Source organism: Mastomys coucha, unplaced genomic scaffold (genome assembly GCF_008632895.1).
Source record: "Mastomys coucha isolate ucsf_1 unplaced genomic scaffold, UCSF_Mcou_1 pScaffold5, whole genome shotgun sequence".
Classification (NCBI taxonomy): Eukaryota; Metazoa; Chordata; class Mammalia; order Rodentia; family Muridae; genus Mastomys; species Mastomys coucha.
The window spans coordinates 66,692,539-66,708,955 of NW_022196911.1; the positions used below are offsets into that span (position 1 = coordinate 66,692,539).

The window sequence follows — 16,417 nt, forward strand, 5'->3', positions numbered from 1 at the left end:
AGCCACCCTAGGAATTAGCAAGAATCGGGCATGTCTCTACTAGCCCAGAAGATTAGCATAGTGGGTGTTTTACTAGGGATGGGCGGGACCTTGAGCCAAGAGTATATGTGTGTGTGTGTGTGTGTGTGTGTGTGTGTGTGTGTATGAGACAGTGTAAGTCAGTCAGCAGCAGAGCATTCGAGACAGCATTTGAGCTTCGAGCCTCATGTGATTCACAGCCCCCCAGACCCAGAGCACTCGGGCCGGTGTGTGTGTGTGTGTGTGGGGGGGGTGTTGAAAGCGCTTGTCCAGAAGAGTTGGCTGCTTTAGACCCAGTGTGTTTCAGGTGGCCTCAGGTGTACCTCAACCACTGAGCTGCCAGATTTTTCCTTTCTCTTTTGTAATGACTGTAAAAGTCTGATGCCATTTTTGAGAAATACATTCAGATCCTTCAATTCTATGTCTTGTGTCTGCCATTATTTCTTCACCAACACCTTGTTGACCTGACTAGGATCCTGTTTCCCCTCCGGCTGAGGAAGGCCCAGAATGGCCAGCCTGCAGCAACCTTACTTACATGTGAACCCCATTTTGGAGCATGCATTCTGACTGTGACCTTACATGTGGAGTCCTATTTTGGAGCTCACATGCATTCTGAGTGTGATTCTTGTTCCCAAACCACCCTTGACTTGACTGGGAGAGTTAAGGAACGAGAGACTAGTAGTTCACATCTTTCTGTATTTTCACGTTTCCACATCCCCTCCTGGGATTTGGGTTGCAAATGACCAGCTAATTGAATAGGAACCAAAACCTTAATGGTATCAAACTTTGTGCATGAATGTGGAGGGTCTTTGCACTTTTTTAGGTCTTTTAAAAATTCTTTCAGCAACAAATTTTAGTTCTCGGCAGTGAATTTGCAACTTTTAATTTGATTCACTTCTAAGTAATAAAAATTCTATTGCCCATAATAAATTTAGAAGATTTTTTTATTCAATGTGCTTTTGCTAATAGATAAGACAAGAATTGACATTTGGATAATGATATTTTACCCTGCAAGATTGATGAACTTAATTCTCATATGTTTTTGGAGATTCCATAAAATGTTATGTGTTCAGATAGATAGATACATCACTTGTGGTAGTCACGGCTTTAATTTTTTTTAAATTATTTTTAAATCGATTATTTGGTAATCTCACATCATGCACTTGATCTTTCACCTTCTAGCTTTCTCATATCAGCCATCTTCCCTCAAGACACCCACTCTGCAAAACAAAACAAAACAAAACAAAACAAACCCAAAAAACAAATCCATTTTGTGTGGTTCATATATTCACTGGAGCAGGACCAAATTCCTAGTAGCCAGCCAGCCCTCCAAGAGAGGTTGAGTTTTTCTCTGCCTACATCTGTTTCAGAAGCCATCAGCTGAGGAGAGTCATTTGATGGCTGGATAGGGGTGGGGCAGGGATGCTCTGCTTTGAGGGCCGGAGCTGAGCTCTCTCACAGTCACAGAAATTAACATGGCTTCAGCAGCATCTGAGACCCTGGGCATCAGCATGGGCTTTGGTGGTAACATGGGTTAAGGCTTAAAGTAATACCTTTGTCATTCCTTTTTTGTAATCTCCTTGATACCTTTTAACATGATATCTGGAAGGTTTCTAGGCCACTTCTTTTTTTAATTATTAAAAATAAAGTTAGTTTCATACAATATATTCTGATCATGGTTTCCCCCTCCTTATCCCATCTCATATCTTTCCCACCTCTCCACCCTTCTAACTCCATACCTTCTCTTTCTCTCTCTTAAGAATATAAACAGATCCATAAAAAAAGAAAACAAGCAAAGGTAAAGCAAAATGAAGAAACCAACAAGCAACAACAACAAAAAGATACTAAGACAGAGCATAAGAAATGTGTGTGTGTACACACAGACACACAGAGACACACAGACACACACACACCATAAAAACTCATTGTCATTAATTTTTAAGGAGTTTTGAAGTTTCACCATGAGGTATGGTATTATAAGGCATCTAACAAATGCCATCATTACATTTAAAAACTTCACAGTAAAATATCTAATAAGAGACTTCTCCAGGATATGTCAGAAACTACTAATCATCAACAAAAACATTTTGTACGTATGAATTACATGGACTTTCTCCCTTATTCTATTAATTTTGTGAGTGTCTGTCATAGATTTAATTTTTCTCTTCATTTTTTTCCAAACTGTCAGGAGTCATAATGGGACAAGTTAATAACTAGCAGGTGACCATTCTGAAATGGCCTGCTTCAGGCTATTATATAATCTGTGACAGTTGTGCCCTTATTAAACAAGGCTGTAAGGGACTAATTTTAGGAAAGATTCCTGCTATTAATATGCTTTTCCTGTTATTATTGTACATATGTAATAATCACTAAGTAATAGCACACCCCTTTGGAGCAGATCTCTGCAGATCCACGAAGTTGTACTGTCTTATAGTGATGCTATATAGATAAATAGATGACTAAAGACTTGATGATGATCCTATAAGAATTCCTAAAATTATATCAGTGATTATTAAGTTCATTTATAGTGGGACAGCTATTAGGTCCTTTTCTGATAATCAAAACTGTAATGAGAACTCTGCCAGTCTCCCAAGTGTCAGCAGTTAATTGCTCTTAGGTAGTAACCAGACTTCCTCCTACTCAGAGCACATTCCAAGAGGTTGTAAAACAATTAACCAAAGGTCATAAAAAGGGGACTAAAGATTTATTATAGATATTAGAACAAAAGATAAAATATTGACTGGGTTTATCTATACAAAGCTTTACTTATAAATTAATTATGGTTTTAAACTTTTGGTGAACCTGTGGCACTGAAACAGGTGATAGATGTTTAACTAGATAATTACTCCTAATGGATATGCATGTAAACAGTATCTGTTGTAAAATTTTATTTCAATTTATGATTTGATTTTCTGTGTGGACTTTTGATGAACTTTTTAACATGTGATCATGTATTCTGAAAGATGTTTAAGGGCTGAGGACAAAGAGAAGAGTCAGAACTGGGGGGCTCAGGTGAGAGGAACAGAGCTGAGAAGACCTGAGCTGAGAGAGGAACTGAGCTGAAGAGAAATTTTTAGACAGAACACTTTTTAGATTAGAAGGAGAATGCAGAGTGGAATAACTTAGAAACTATAGGCAACATAAAATACTAAGAGAGCAATGTGCAAAATGCAGAGGGAAAGAGGAAGAAGATGCTGCAGAGAACAGAAGGAGCAGGCAGGCTTCTCCTTACCATGGCACAGAGCAGGTCCCATGGTAAGGACAAGGCAGGCTTATTCTTATTAAAAGAAACAAAGATTTTTTTCTTACAAACATTGGTTTAAGTCATTTAGCATTTAAAGGGTAGAAGCCTTTTCTTTCTCTATGTAATAAATATTGGAGATCAATTTTTCATCCAGAATGAGTGATTTCTTTCTGGACCAATGCCTGTTCTTTTGCTCCGTATCTTTTGTATATTTAAGTATGGATGTGTGTGTAAGCCTGTAATTGTGAAAATATATGCGTGTGTGTGTGTGTGTGTGTGTGTGTGTGTGTGTGTGTGTGTGTGTAAGTATGTAATTGTGAGAATGCATGCAAGTTGGGCCCAGCTGGGTATGAATGGATATGTATAGATGAAAAATGAGCATGAATCTGTACATGAATTTATGTGAGATTATGCATATTTGCTTATGTAAAAGTTTTTCCTTCTGCGAGTTTTATTCTCTTCTCCTGGTTCAATAGAAGTTTATTGTTCCAAACTTCTCCCTAGCCTGACAAGCAAGAGGCAAATAGATAATAGGGAAAAGTCTCTAGCAATCAATCCTTTACTTAATCTGCTGTTTTAGGATGAGGTGCTAAGTGCCAGAAACTGCAGCTTCTGGCCTCAGAGGATCACAGAAGGCAGGTCAGCTAAAATAGCATAGTAACTTACACTTAGATAAGTAAACTTTTTATTATACATCAACCCTAAATTTCTTGTAAGACAGCGTCTTTCCCCAGAATCTCTTAAGACAAAGTCTTACCCCTGCCTATGCTCCTCCCCCTTTGCTGAACTGACAAGAAAGAATACTCCCAGTAGGGGCTTCCCCCCACCCCCACATCAAACATTTCAAATGTTTAATCGATCAACTCCATGCCCTTGTTCCCTCCTGGACACTCGGTAAAGACTTACTGAACTTGTTTTCTAATACACTTGATTTGATAATATTTTCATAGGATTAAAAAAAATCTCTCATTTTATCAGCTCTGGTATTGGGTTATTCTTGCTTCATTAAATGAGCTGAGGAATTGATTTCTTAACTTGGCTTTCCAGGAGTTTGTTTCATATTGGCGTTATTTCTTCATAAAATATTTGACAACATTTCTTAAGTGCCATGGGTTTTCAAGTTCTCTTTGTAGGAAAAAAAAAACAAAAAACCTTTGTTAAAAATTAAAAGTGAACAGATACAGGTTAAATTAGATAAAAAATTTATGTTTTGCTTTATTTGGATAAGTTCCCCCTCTCCCAAGGAAAGTGTGCATTTTGCTTAATTATCAACTTCGTGACTTAAAGTTGGTCAGAATATTTTCATTCTTAAAAATAGGTCTAGAGTCTGGACTGAAGACTTTCCTAATGTTAGCAGCATGTGTTTTCTTATAAACAGAGCCACAGTCTTGGGGTATCCGCTTATTTTTAATCTTTTCAAAGAATCAACTTGGACCAACTTCCCATCATGGATCCCCCTTCCGTCCATTCCCACTTCCCAACCTTCATTGAGATTTATTTGCCTTTTTATTTTTATTTGTTTATTTGTTTATTTATTTATTTAATTTATTTAAATCTGTATGTGGAAGTTCAGACAGAGGGTTTGGAGTCCTTTCTTTGGTATGGGTTTAGGCATTTAAAGCTCTGCCCTCCTCCTCAGCACTCTAGCTGTGCCTTGCAAACTGTAATACATTGCCTTTGTTTTCACTTAGTTGAGATACTTTCCAGTTTCCTTTGCAATTTCTTCATCAATCTGTGGTTTACTTAAAAGTGTTTGTTTAATTTACAGAAACTCTGTGAATTCCTTTTAAATTTAATTCCATGCGACCGGAGACTATAACTTGAATGATTTTTTAATCGTTAAAAACTTGCTGAGATGTGTTCTTTTATGAAGCACATGGCCTGCTTGGTGAGGATGTTCTGTGTACCTGAAAGGAATGTGAGTTCTCTTTTGAGGTAGACTGATATGTGGATGTCAATGAGGTCATCTTAGAGGGCAGCATTAAAACATCCTGTGTGCTTACAGCTCTGACGAGCTTGTGGACATGTGAGGAGCAGCAGCTCTGTGTGGGAATACTGACTAGAGGAGGTTTATCTGTAAGGATCTAGATTTGGTGATCATGCAATGGAGTGCCCCCCCACCCCCACATGCTACAATCGTTTCTACCTTAACAGAGGCAGACTGGCCTAAGATGCCTGGATTTGTTTCTCTCACCTTGTTCTTGTTGGCTACTGTGTGCTTTGATTTGGGGGAATGCAAGAAGATGGGCTAAACTTTCACTAAAGAGGAGGCTCTCATTGTCCTCTGCTTGCGTTGAATATGCCAGGAGACATGGCCTGCTTGGTGCTTTAGATGAGGGATTTGATGACCTTACCACTGAGTATGCCCTGTGAGCAGTGCACTTAGATTTGAGCATATTCCATGGACATCACATGTGGGTCTGAGCATGCTCATTGGGTTAATCACCTGAAAGTTTCACATGCTTGGAGGGTAGTTCAGTTGAGTATTAATCTCAGCGAGTAGCTTATCTGGAGAGTTTATAAATTCAGTATGTAATCCCTTAGGGATTAGGTATGCTCTGTGCTCCTGGGCATTAAGCTTGCTTAGAGGTTAGCTCACTTGGGGATTTTCAGGGGAGGGCAGTTTCCCTGGGGGCAGAGTGTGCCCAGTGGATTACTCATTTAGATATTGAGCATGCACAGGGAGTGATTCCCTAGGTGAGCTGTATGTGCGTGTGTACGCGCGCGCATGGGCGCGTACACGTGCTTGTACATTTTTCATTGCTTAGCTCTAATTCTTGATACTCTGGTGTTGTAGTATTCAGGAGTCAACTGCAAACCCACAGAAGCTAGATTTGTCAGAACCAAACTTTTCCTACAACAGGTGGGGAACCGACATTCCAGGAGTTTAAGAACTGGTCAGGGTGATATTTTACGTGTCTGTGCAGGGGTAAGTCACTCTGCAATGCCTTCTGCAATTTCTCACTTGCTCTCTGGAACTTTAGACAATTCACAACAGCTGATTCTTTACAGTGATCCAACAGGGAAGACAGCGATGAGGAGACCTCCTTAGGATGTCTGTTGGAAAGCAGCTGGGGAAGGGCGGACACCGTCTATAGCCCATCTTGCTGTTTCTTGATGGACCTTGTTTTCTCCAAGGACTGATTTACTGGTAACTGAGGTCAGAGTTTATAACAGAAGCACAGGGAATTTGTGGTTTAATTGCCCTGAGCAATTGGGGAGGCAAGGAGGAGATGAAAGCCCTTCAGGAGGAACGGTAATTATTTGTGTAGAGAAATCACAGCACTCGTCACAAAATGTTTGTATATTCTTGTGTATTGGCGGTTGAGCATGCGATGTGTGTATTTTAGAGCAGTTTATTGGCCCTATCTCTCAATCTGTTGAAAAGTGGTGTCACTGTAAGAGTCTGATGGCTTATTTCTTTCTGTTTAAGTGAAATGTAAATTATCTGGCCCATTAATATCTGGGTGCTCTAATCCATTATCAAAAAGAAAAGCAAAACCCTTGCGCTAAGATGAATGTTTGCTTTTAAGATGATTAATAATGCCAGGTCCCTGGCACATTCCTCACACTACTGCTGGACTCTTTTGGGGGTGGGGGTGGGGGAGAACAAAAAGAGACTGGGAAGATCACCAGCTGTGGTTCAGTGTTCACCCAAACGACCCTTCTGTTCCCTCCTCTCTCCTCCCAGTGAAGCTAGTGACATATAGGACAAAATCCTAGTAAACCAGCTGATGATGGCTGCCTCCTGGAGCATCCATGATGTGCCCAGCCTTGCATGGTGGCGGAAGCAAGAGAAGGCTTTTCTGCTCTCAAATAATTATTTTGTGTACTGGGCAAGGTGAGGACAGCTCATGGAGAGGTACCAGCTGTCAGGCAGAGAGGATGGGGCAGTTGTGAGGATCATTACAGCCAAGAAGAGGAGAGTCTCACCCTGAGTGGTCAAGAAATGCTTCCTGGAGGAGGTGAGCCTTAAGGAATCAGAAGTCCATGGAGGGCCTCAAGCATCCTGACTGCCTCCTGGGCACCAGCTTTGAACTCAGAGCTTTGTGGATATTATTGTTATTGCAGCTGTGTCACAGTACTTCAACTTCAGAACAATTATTGTCTCTTTGTGAGTGAGACAAATGAGGCTTAAAGAGGTGGAGTCATCCACCTGGTTTCATAGTGAGTGAGGGGCAGAGACAGGATGAACATTCGGTATTAGGGGACTCTGGGGGACTGGAAACCTGAGCCTGGAGGCATTCACTGTTCTTATACAAATGTATGTGTATATGGGCAGAGGCGCCCTATCTGGCAGTAATTAACCTGTAAAGATGGCTCAGTGTGGCATCTCAAGGGCTCAGATTGATAGGGACACAATTTCAATGTAGGGTCCCTGTCTGGACTTTGGCAGGTGATACTGTGTCCCTCGAGTGTTGCTGGTACTTCTCTCCTTGTTGATGGTTTTAGAAAGGTGTGGCCTTGTCTCTCTAGCCTCATGCCTGGGCTCAGGCCACATCATCTCACTGCTGATGAATGCAGCAGACCCTAGGCTCATGGCCTTCAGTGGCATCGATCCACAGTGGCCACCACTAGGATCCTCACAAAGCACGGATCCTCTCACTCTCAGTGTACTTGAAACCCCCCGTTTCCACAGAATCCCCAAGGATGCTGCAGTCTGCCTTCTCCTGCCCCTGCTTTCCTTCTTTTCTGCCTCTCCAGTCAGAAACCTTCTGCTTCTCTTTGGACCTCCTATGATCACAGACATTATGGAGAAAATCTTTCTGTTCAGTTCTCAATGGGCTCCCTCCCAGTCCAGCTGCTTGTGACCTTCGTCCATCTCTCTGGGTCTATGGATAGGTGCTCTCTCTCTCCCAGTCTCAGAGGACAGGGATGGAAATAGGGATAGATTTAGGTCCCTTCTTTGTGTCTCTATCCAAATGCTATACAAGTATTTCCTTTCATTACTATACTTATTTGTTATACAAATGAAACTATTGTATATCTGGGTTCCTTAGAGAGGACTACTGCTGGGGTATCACAGTGACAGCAAGAAGAAGCCATATTCAATTGTCATCCCAACCTCCAAAATGGTAGTTAGGGTTACCTATTTGGAAGGGAGAATGATGAGAACACAAAATGGTAGATTAGGGGTAGGGGCTCATTTTGTGTTGTTAGCTATAAGCTGACAGTATCTTTGATCCTGTCTTGGATGCAGGTGAGAAATACCAAGTTGTAACCCTCCTGCTTGAGGGCTGATTCTTCAGACCCTGCCTGCCTCTGATAACCACACCTCTCTGCCCACCTCCTGCTAATTGCCACACCTCTCTCCTGGTTCCAGTTACATTGGAAGTCCCGCCTCCAGAGACTGAAAAATGAGTTGCTGATTGGGCCAACATGCTGACGAACTTGGGGGAGGGGTTTTGCCTTACCTACCTGGTTTGACGTTAGTAACAATAGAGATTGAATGAAGCATGGCTGATTAAACACATCTGTGATATGACTAATTTTTATGAATCTTCCACATGGATTAAGGTAACACATTATGGCTTGCCAGGTCCCTGACTCCATATTCCAGATAACCCATTCATATCGTTGCTGCTGGACAGCAACAGGTGGCTCCCAAACATGGGGCTAGATTGGAACAGAAAGAGACAGAGATTTCTTAAATAAATTTTAAGGGTGGACAGCAGAATTGCTGGGGTAAGTTATGGCCAGGGTGCCAGGATATGGTACGGCAGGTTTTGCCGGGGTTATGGAAGGGTGACTATCTCTGGGGAAATGGAGGCAGCCTTTTTCCCCAGTATTTTCCCGGTTTGGGTAGCATACAGGGACCTCCCAGGAAGTGGAGGTGATATGTGGGTAGAAGCGGGCTGTGCAGAGGCTATTGCTCCCTGTGGCTATTTCAGGAGAATTCCCTGATTTTTAATCTATGTTGTCTTGTTTACGTGTATTTATGTGTGTGTCTTGTCAAGTGAATGGTAGTCTTTTTGCGTCTTTGTCTGGAATTATAAGTGGCCAAAATGGCTTTAGAGGCCCCGCCCAATCACAGCAAAACTCGAGGGCCCTCGGCTCTCTGCTAGGCAAATGGATAGGCTGTGTTAATATGCTTGGTACACTAGATCTCCTGATCCGCAGCAGGGATAGGTGGTCCCTGGCTGGCAGGCTCCGAGTCCCACAAGTTACAGCACGGCGGGTGACAGACAGGCCCAGAGCCGGCGCCCGCGGAACCCTGGCTGGAGGTTTCTGTTGTTCTGTGCCCAGGGCAGACAGCTGATGAGCTTGGAGTCATGCCGGAAAGGGTGGTCCCTGCAGATGGCTGCCCAGGCTTGGCAGTGGGGACCGAAACGTCCCCCCCCTCCCCCCCCCTCCACACCCCGCCCGCCTTAGGAGCTGCGCAGAGTGGAACACTGGCTAAATGGAGCCCGTGGCTCTCTGGGCCAGTCATAGGTTCCTGCAGCAAGACAACTGCACTCTTGGAGCTCGGAAGCCCCAGCTCGGCCAGATACATTGGTAGCACAATGCTGCCAGAGGCATGGTAAACAATATCAGCCATTCTGGCCATGACAGCTTGCACCATTACTACTTGAGGTTTCACAACCACTTAGCACCATCTAGGGGCCATAAAAGTAAATACAAGCTAGTGATACATGTGGTAACCGAGAAAAGCTGGCTCTGTACTTCAGGCAGGCGAGTTCTCAGGGACCTTCAGAGAAAACAGAGATTACATTCACTTTCAGAGCCACCCTGCCTCCGGTTCACTGTGGAGTTGACCCAGGCAAAAAATAAAAAGATTCAGATGTTTTTAAATACCTCGAAAAGAGGATATAATTCTGTTTTATTTACAGATACTTCGAGAGGCTGTACCATAAAGATGAAACTATGCTCTCTGTGGAAACAGGTAAATAAAATTGGTCAACTGAAGAACTAGTCAGGTGGTGGGTTTAGAACAAAGGTGGGTGCACATGCCTTTGATCCCAGCGCTTGTGGGGCAGAGACAAGCAAATTTCTGATTTTACAAATGACTGAGTAATAGAAAATTTGAAACTAAGAAATAATAAAGCAAAAGCTTAATTTCTAAATTCTTTTATTAATCTAAATTTAAAAAATTCATTTAGTTTCTAACTAGTCCTAAGATATAAAATTGTTCTATATAAGTTATTAGAATTTGTTAACATTGGAACATCAATGACTAAAAACTAATTTAAGGCTGATAACTCATATAACACACACGTGGTAAACAGGTGGTATTTTTCAGTTGAGATGGCCAGAATCTCGGCAGACAACCCCAGCTAAAATCAAGCTACAGGCCATACACCTAGTGGTAAAATTCTAAACTGCTATTTAATTTAGTAACTGCTTAATTTTATACAATAGCTATATTTTAGATTATGGGCTTTGTACCAGGCTTGATAGCTGCAGTTCAGAGGCAGAGAGACATTTGAAGGGCTTTGTGGCATGAAAATAATGTTTTTTTATATTGATTTTAAAGAGTATAAATTGTTTATAATTGGGTCTTACCTTCTAAAAACTATGGTTATGGCTTAATATTACATAAAATAATTAAGACAAAGATAGTAAGAGTGAAAAAGCAGCTGTGGCCAGTATAGGCCTACTGCCATCTTTAATTACAAACTTAAATAAAAGTGGTGAAAACAATATTTGTAATTGGTAAAGAGATATTAGCAAAAATTTACTTGCTATCAAACAGGGTCTTGATAAAACCGTTTAGAAACACTCAAGTGGAGTTTCTTGTTGTTACTAACAATGTTTTTACAACACCAAGGTTATAAAAAATATTTTAAGCTTACTATTATACTAACCAGGCCTAGAGAAGTCTTCCTGATTTTGCCTCTCCTTTACCTCAGGGAAATCATTTTTTAAAACAAACAACATTATTACTAATCTATCCAGTTGTGGTTCAAAGTAATTTTAAGCTTGGGACTTATAAAAAATCAATAAAGTCATGAAACTTATAAAAATATTACAATCTGGCTTGCCTATTTCATATAGAGTTATTAAATATTTAAGGTTGTTTTTCCCTCTACATCCTAGTAATTTTAAAGATTAAAAGATATTGCCTTTGATATTGGCTAAAAGACTTACATTTAATTTCTTTGTCTCTGCTCAGTACAGAAGACTAAAACTTTAAATTTCTCAGTATAAGTCAACTTTTAAAGCCTCAAATACATCAAAACAAAAAAAAATATGTTGCTTACTTCAAGTTAGTTTTGGCTAAGACCTCATTTTAAGCATCCTAAGAAATTAACTGGTGAGGCAAATAGCCTTACAATATCAGAAAAGGTTTATCACTTGTTGTCTATTGTGCTCAATTACTATCAAATGTCTAGTTTGTGCCCCCAACTTCTCTTTGACAAAAAGAGGACATTAATATAAATTTATCTCTTCTCATATTTCTAAATAAAGTTTAATGTCCTATTATAAAGCTGTTATATATTAATAAAAATTATATGATACGTTCATGAAGATATTTTAGAAAAAATGTTTAAAAACATTTTTTCATTCATTAAAACCTAAACAGACATCTATTTCTTCAAAAAGCAGTTAAATTAGTTATTACAAAATATTAATTGATATTTGGCTTATTACTTAGTAAAAAATTTTAGACAGAAATTGATATTTCTCCAAAGTAAACAAATTGTTTTAATTCATTTATTTATATACTTTCATATTTCTTATAGACTTATATATATGCCCTGTAACAATATATTACCTCTTTAGCCCTTCTATGAAAATTTTTATAAGTCACATATTTTATTTTATTTTATTTTATGTGTGTGAGTACACTATAGCTGTGCAGATGGCCATGAGCTATCATGTGTGTATCTGCTGGGAATTAAAGTCAGGACCTTCTGCTGATCCTGCTTGCTCCAGCGTATTCATTATAGCTGTCTTCAGACACACCAGAGGAGGATGTCTGGTATTATTGTGGGTGGTTGTGAGCCACCATGTGGTTGTTGAAATCTGAGCTCAAAACCTTCAGGGAAGTGATTGCTCTTGCCTGCTGGCCATCTTGCAGCCCTAAGTCACATGTTTTATTCTCATAATTTTCTCCCTGTGTCAACACAAATAATCAAATTGTGTGCTGTAGTTTCTATTTATCAAGTATTAAAATTAAGCCTTATCTTACATATTAATATATGGATACATATATATATATATTTGAGCTCTCTATTACTCATGATATTTAGACATTTTAAAAATATAATTTTGATTTCAAAATTAATATTAATATATACACATGTGACTATTAATTCCTCCTCAGGCTTTCAAGTTACTATTGCTTTAACATAAAGAAAATATTAATTGGCTGTTGGCTATACTATATTTCTATATTTAATGTTCCTTATGGAACTGACTATTATAGTCAAACATTTAAGACATGTTGTCAACAATTTAATATTACCCATATTTCTAAAATAATTTATAATTCTCAGAGACAACATTTACTCAATGTGCACTTTGCACTTTGAGAATTTTATATTTAAACATTAAAAGGAGGAGGAATCTGCACTGCACTGCACTGCACTCCACTCCGGGAGCGTCTTATTTTTCGCTTGTGTTAAAAGGCATGTTTTGCTTTTTTTGATTATGTTAATTATTATCTCATTTATTGCCTCTTTTAAGGCATGTCTCACTTTTTGCTTATGTTTAAAGGCATATTGCCTTTTGCTTGTCTTGAAATATCCATGGTGAAGGGGCATGTTGCTCTACTTACAAACACATTGTTTTTCTTAACCCTACCTTGATCTGGGGAAGGGGCTCCGTTGGTGTTGGTACACAATGGAGGCCTAATACATTAATTTGCCTAGTGGATACAGACACAAAATCTTTTTATAGACATGTTTTTATGCCAAGAATATTGGCTAAACATTTTTACTGGCCAGCAAAGTTTGCTTGGCTGAAATGGACTCCACCTTTTTCTAAGAGTCAACATTGGCTTCCCTCTATACCTAGAGGCTAAGCCTTGGGCCTAAGCGTTGCTAATTTGCAATTAAAGTGCCTGAGTCATCTTCAAGTTAACGTTACTTTTAAACTTTTAAGTTTTTATCTCAAGCAGGCTCATTCCCGGAGTACAAAGACAATCAAAATTTGCTCACTCCTGGAGCCCTATTTATCTAAAAGCAGGCTCAGTTCCAGAGCGCCTAGACACTTTAGCTCAATCTCGGAGCTTTTAACATGAAAGTTTCTTATTGACAACTGAATTAAAGACTTATTGAAGGCAAAGCTATTGAAGAGGCTCCTAGCTTGGGAGCTATTATTTTGAAACTCAATTAGGTGTCTACGCCCAGCTGCCCATCAGCACACCAGCACTGCTTCACATGGACTTCAAGAAAAGTGGACTCCAGAGAGACTGTGGTAGTTCCTGGACTTTGCAGGCGATAAAGGCATGTCTTGACATTAAAGGCAAAGACAAGGTGCATTTAAAAATCTGTCTTGTTGGCTAGATCTCTGGTGGTATCAACCTAAGACAGAGGCACTTGCCAAGTGGCTGTGTTTTTTGAATAAACACATAATAAGCCCAGTTTGTAGAATCAAAAGAGCTGCACGTGAACTTGATGATTGGTAAGATGCCGTTCAGTAGAATATTATCCACAGATTATAACCTTCAAGCACCATAAGACTTTCTGTGTAAGATTATGCCTTTTGAGTAAGCCTTTAACCTGCTGTTTTCTAATAAAAAGGGAGGAATTGTAACCCTCCTGCTTGAGGGCTGATTCTTCCGACCCTGCCTGCCTCTGATAACCACACCTCTCTGCCCACCTCCTGCTAATTGCCACACCTCTCTCCTGGTTCCAGTTACATCAGAAGTCCTGCCTCCAGAGACTGAAAAATGAGTTGCTGATTGGGCCAACATGCTTATGAACTTCGGGGACGGATTTTGCCTTACCTATGCTACCTGGTTTGACTTTTGTAACAATAGAGATTGAATGAAGCATGGCTGATTAAACACATCTGTGTTATGGCTAATTTTTATGAATCTTCCACGTGGATTAAGGTAACATATTATGGCTTGCCAGGTCCCTGACTCCATATTCCAGATAACCCATTCATATTGTTGCTGCTGGATGGCAACACCAAGTGTCTGTGGTCTCTGATCCCTGATCTGTTTCAAAAGGATTGTAGGATTCCTTCTTCAGAGACGAAGAGAGGTTATTGCGGTGGTATTGATCAGGGCTCTGTGGCGGCTTAGGGAAATAAATTTCTGTATTCTGGGTGAATAAAAAGAACTAATATCCCAGTTGGGGAGGCCAATCAGCTAGCTAAGAGACTATTCCTTAGGAAGGGAGGCTCATCAAAAGCTGTGCTACAGAAATGCATGAGTCCATGTACTTTTCCTTTGCGTAATTCCTGTCTGTGGTACAGTTGCTCCATAGATGCCAAGAGCTTATATTGAGCCTTCCCACCTTTCTTTGTTCTCTTCCTTTGATCTTGGATAATGGACAGAACCCAAGTATTTTTTTTTCTGATACTTTCCCTGTCTCTATAGCTCCTCTGCCCTTCCTTTGGTTGACTGTCTTCGATGTGGCTGACCTCAATGGCTTAACTAAAATAACATGACTTCATCTCCTTCTTCAAGGCAGATACAGAAACGTACAATTTGCATTCCATCATTTTAAAAATATCAATAAAATAGTTCTTAAGCTTTCTTTTGAGTCTATTCTTAAACTCATTTGTTAACAAGACTGATAGTCACAAGAATTACTCTTGACTTCCCTGGCCACATATTGCAACTCTGACAATACTCCTCCTCCAACTTTTGGTAACATCATGGCTATCTCTTGTCTTCTAACCTACCTCCCTCCTCCCAGAAGTTACTGGGATTTACAGTCTTTCTCGCATTTTTGTTTTTCTTTCAAACTCTCATAAAATTATGTTTGAGCTTTTAAAAAAAATCAATTAATATTATTACATAAACAGAAAACTTTCTAGTTACGGACATGCTCTCTTAAGCTTAGAAAAATTATAAGGTTTGGAGATAGTTGCTTTCAAAAAATATGTTCAAACAAGAGTAGAATGAGGTAACATATCAGAATCTACTTTCATGGCTCTTTCTTCTTTGCTAAGGAAACCATGAATTTTTTTCCGTTACCATATTCTCAGTCTATCCTATAAACTCGGCCAGACTTCTTAATACCACCACAACCCTGCTCTCTATTCTTCCTTTGATTACCTCATAGAACCACAAGGGAGGTAAAGAGCAGCCATAGCTCCCTGCTTAGCCTTGATGTCAAATAGAGGTCCAGCTTCCAGCCAGCTATGATGAAGGTCATTCTTATCTCAGAACTGGCCCCAAGCACAGGATTTAATCTCAATAATCACTGCCCTTCTCCTCACAAAGTCAAACCCTGTGTTGGGCCAATAGTCATAGCTGGCCACTGGAAAATGAACTCTGGAAACAAGAGGGAGAGGCAGATGTTAAGGTATATAACTTCACTGAGATGTAGGGTCTGGATGTTATATGCAGAATATCACAAACTTTGATCATAAGACTTTGGATTTTCATGTTGGCTCCTCTGCTCTCTATATGTGGATCCCTGATCAAGCCATTTAAGTTCCCATATCTCATCTCCCTTATCTACTAAGACACTAATGGCAACACATCTTAGAGACCTGTGAATAGTAATAGTAGTACAAGGTGATACCTTAGTACTTCCTTGGGGGCAGACTGTTATTTCTTTGATGATGATGAAAAGTAGACAAATGTCATTTTTAAAGGATGCATTTAACATTGGTGACATCTGCATACTAACATTAATTATAGTTCCTTGGAACTAAAACAGTGCTTCTTGTAGTCTTAAGTGACATGCCCAAGCCCCTTACATTATAAACCCTGGGACCTCAACATTTTTTTAAAATTATTTATTTATCTTTGTTTATATGCGTACACTGCAGCTGTCTTCAGACACACCAGAAGAGAGCATCAGATCCCATTACAGATGGTTGTGAGTCACCATGTGGTTGCTGGGAATTGAACTCAGGACCTCTAGAAGAGCAGTTGGTGCTCTTAACCACTGAGCCATCTATCCAGCCCCTGGGATCTCGACATTTTTAACTTCTGTTAGCATGAGTTAGGAATGACATTGTCTACCGGCTGAGAAAATTATCTGTGACAATGTTTTAAAAATGGCAATGTCTCATGTAAGAAAT

General features: G+C 39.9%; 1 long non-coding RNA gene across 1 annotated transcript; it reads left to right on the forward strand.

Annotated features, from left to right (window-relative positions):
• Positions 1 to 8,689: 8,689 nt before the first annotated feature.
• Positions 8,690 to 14,236, forward strand: LOC116078071. Its single transcript, XR_004113414.1, has 3 exons — positions 8,690 to 8,779; positions 10,093 to 10,145; positions 14,066 to 14,236. It is a non-coding gene; the product is annotated as an uncharacterized LOC116078071 (long non-coding RNA).
• The last annotated feature ends 2,181 nt before the right edge of the window (positions 14,237 to 16,417 follow it).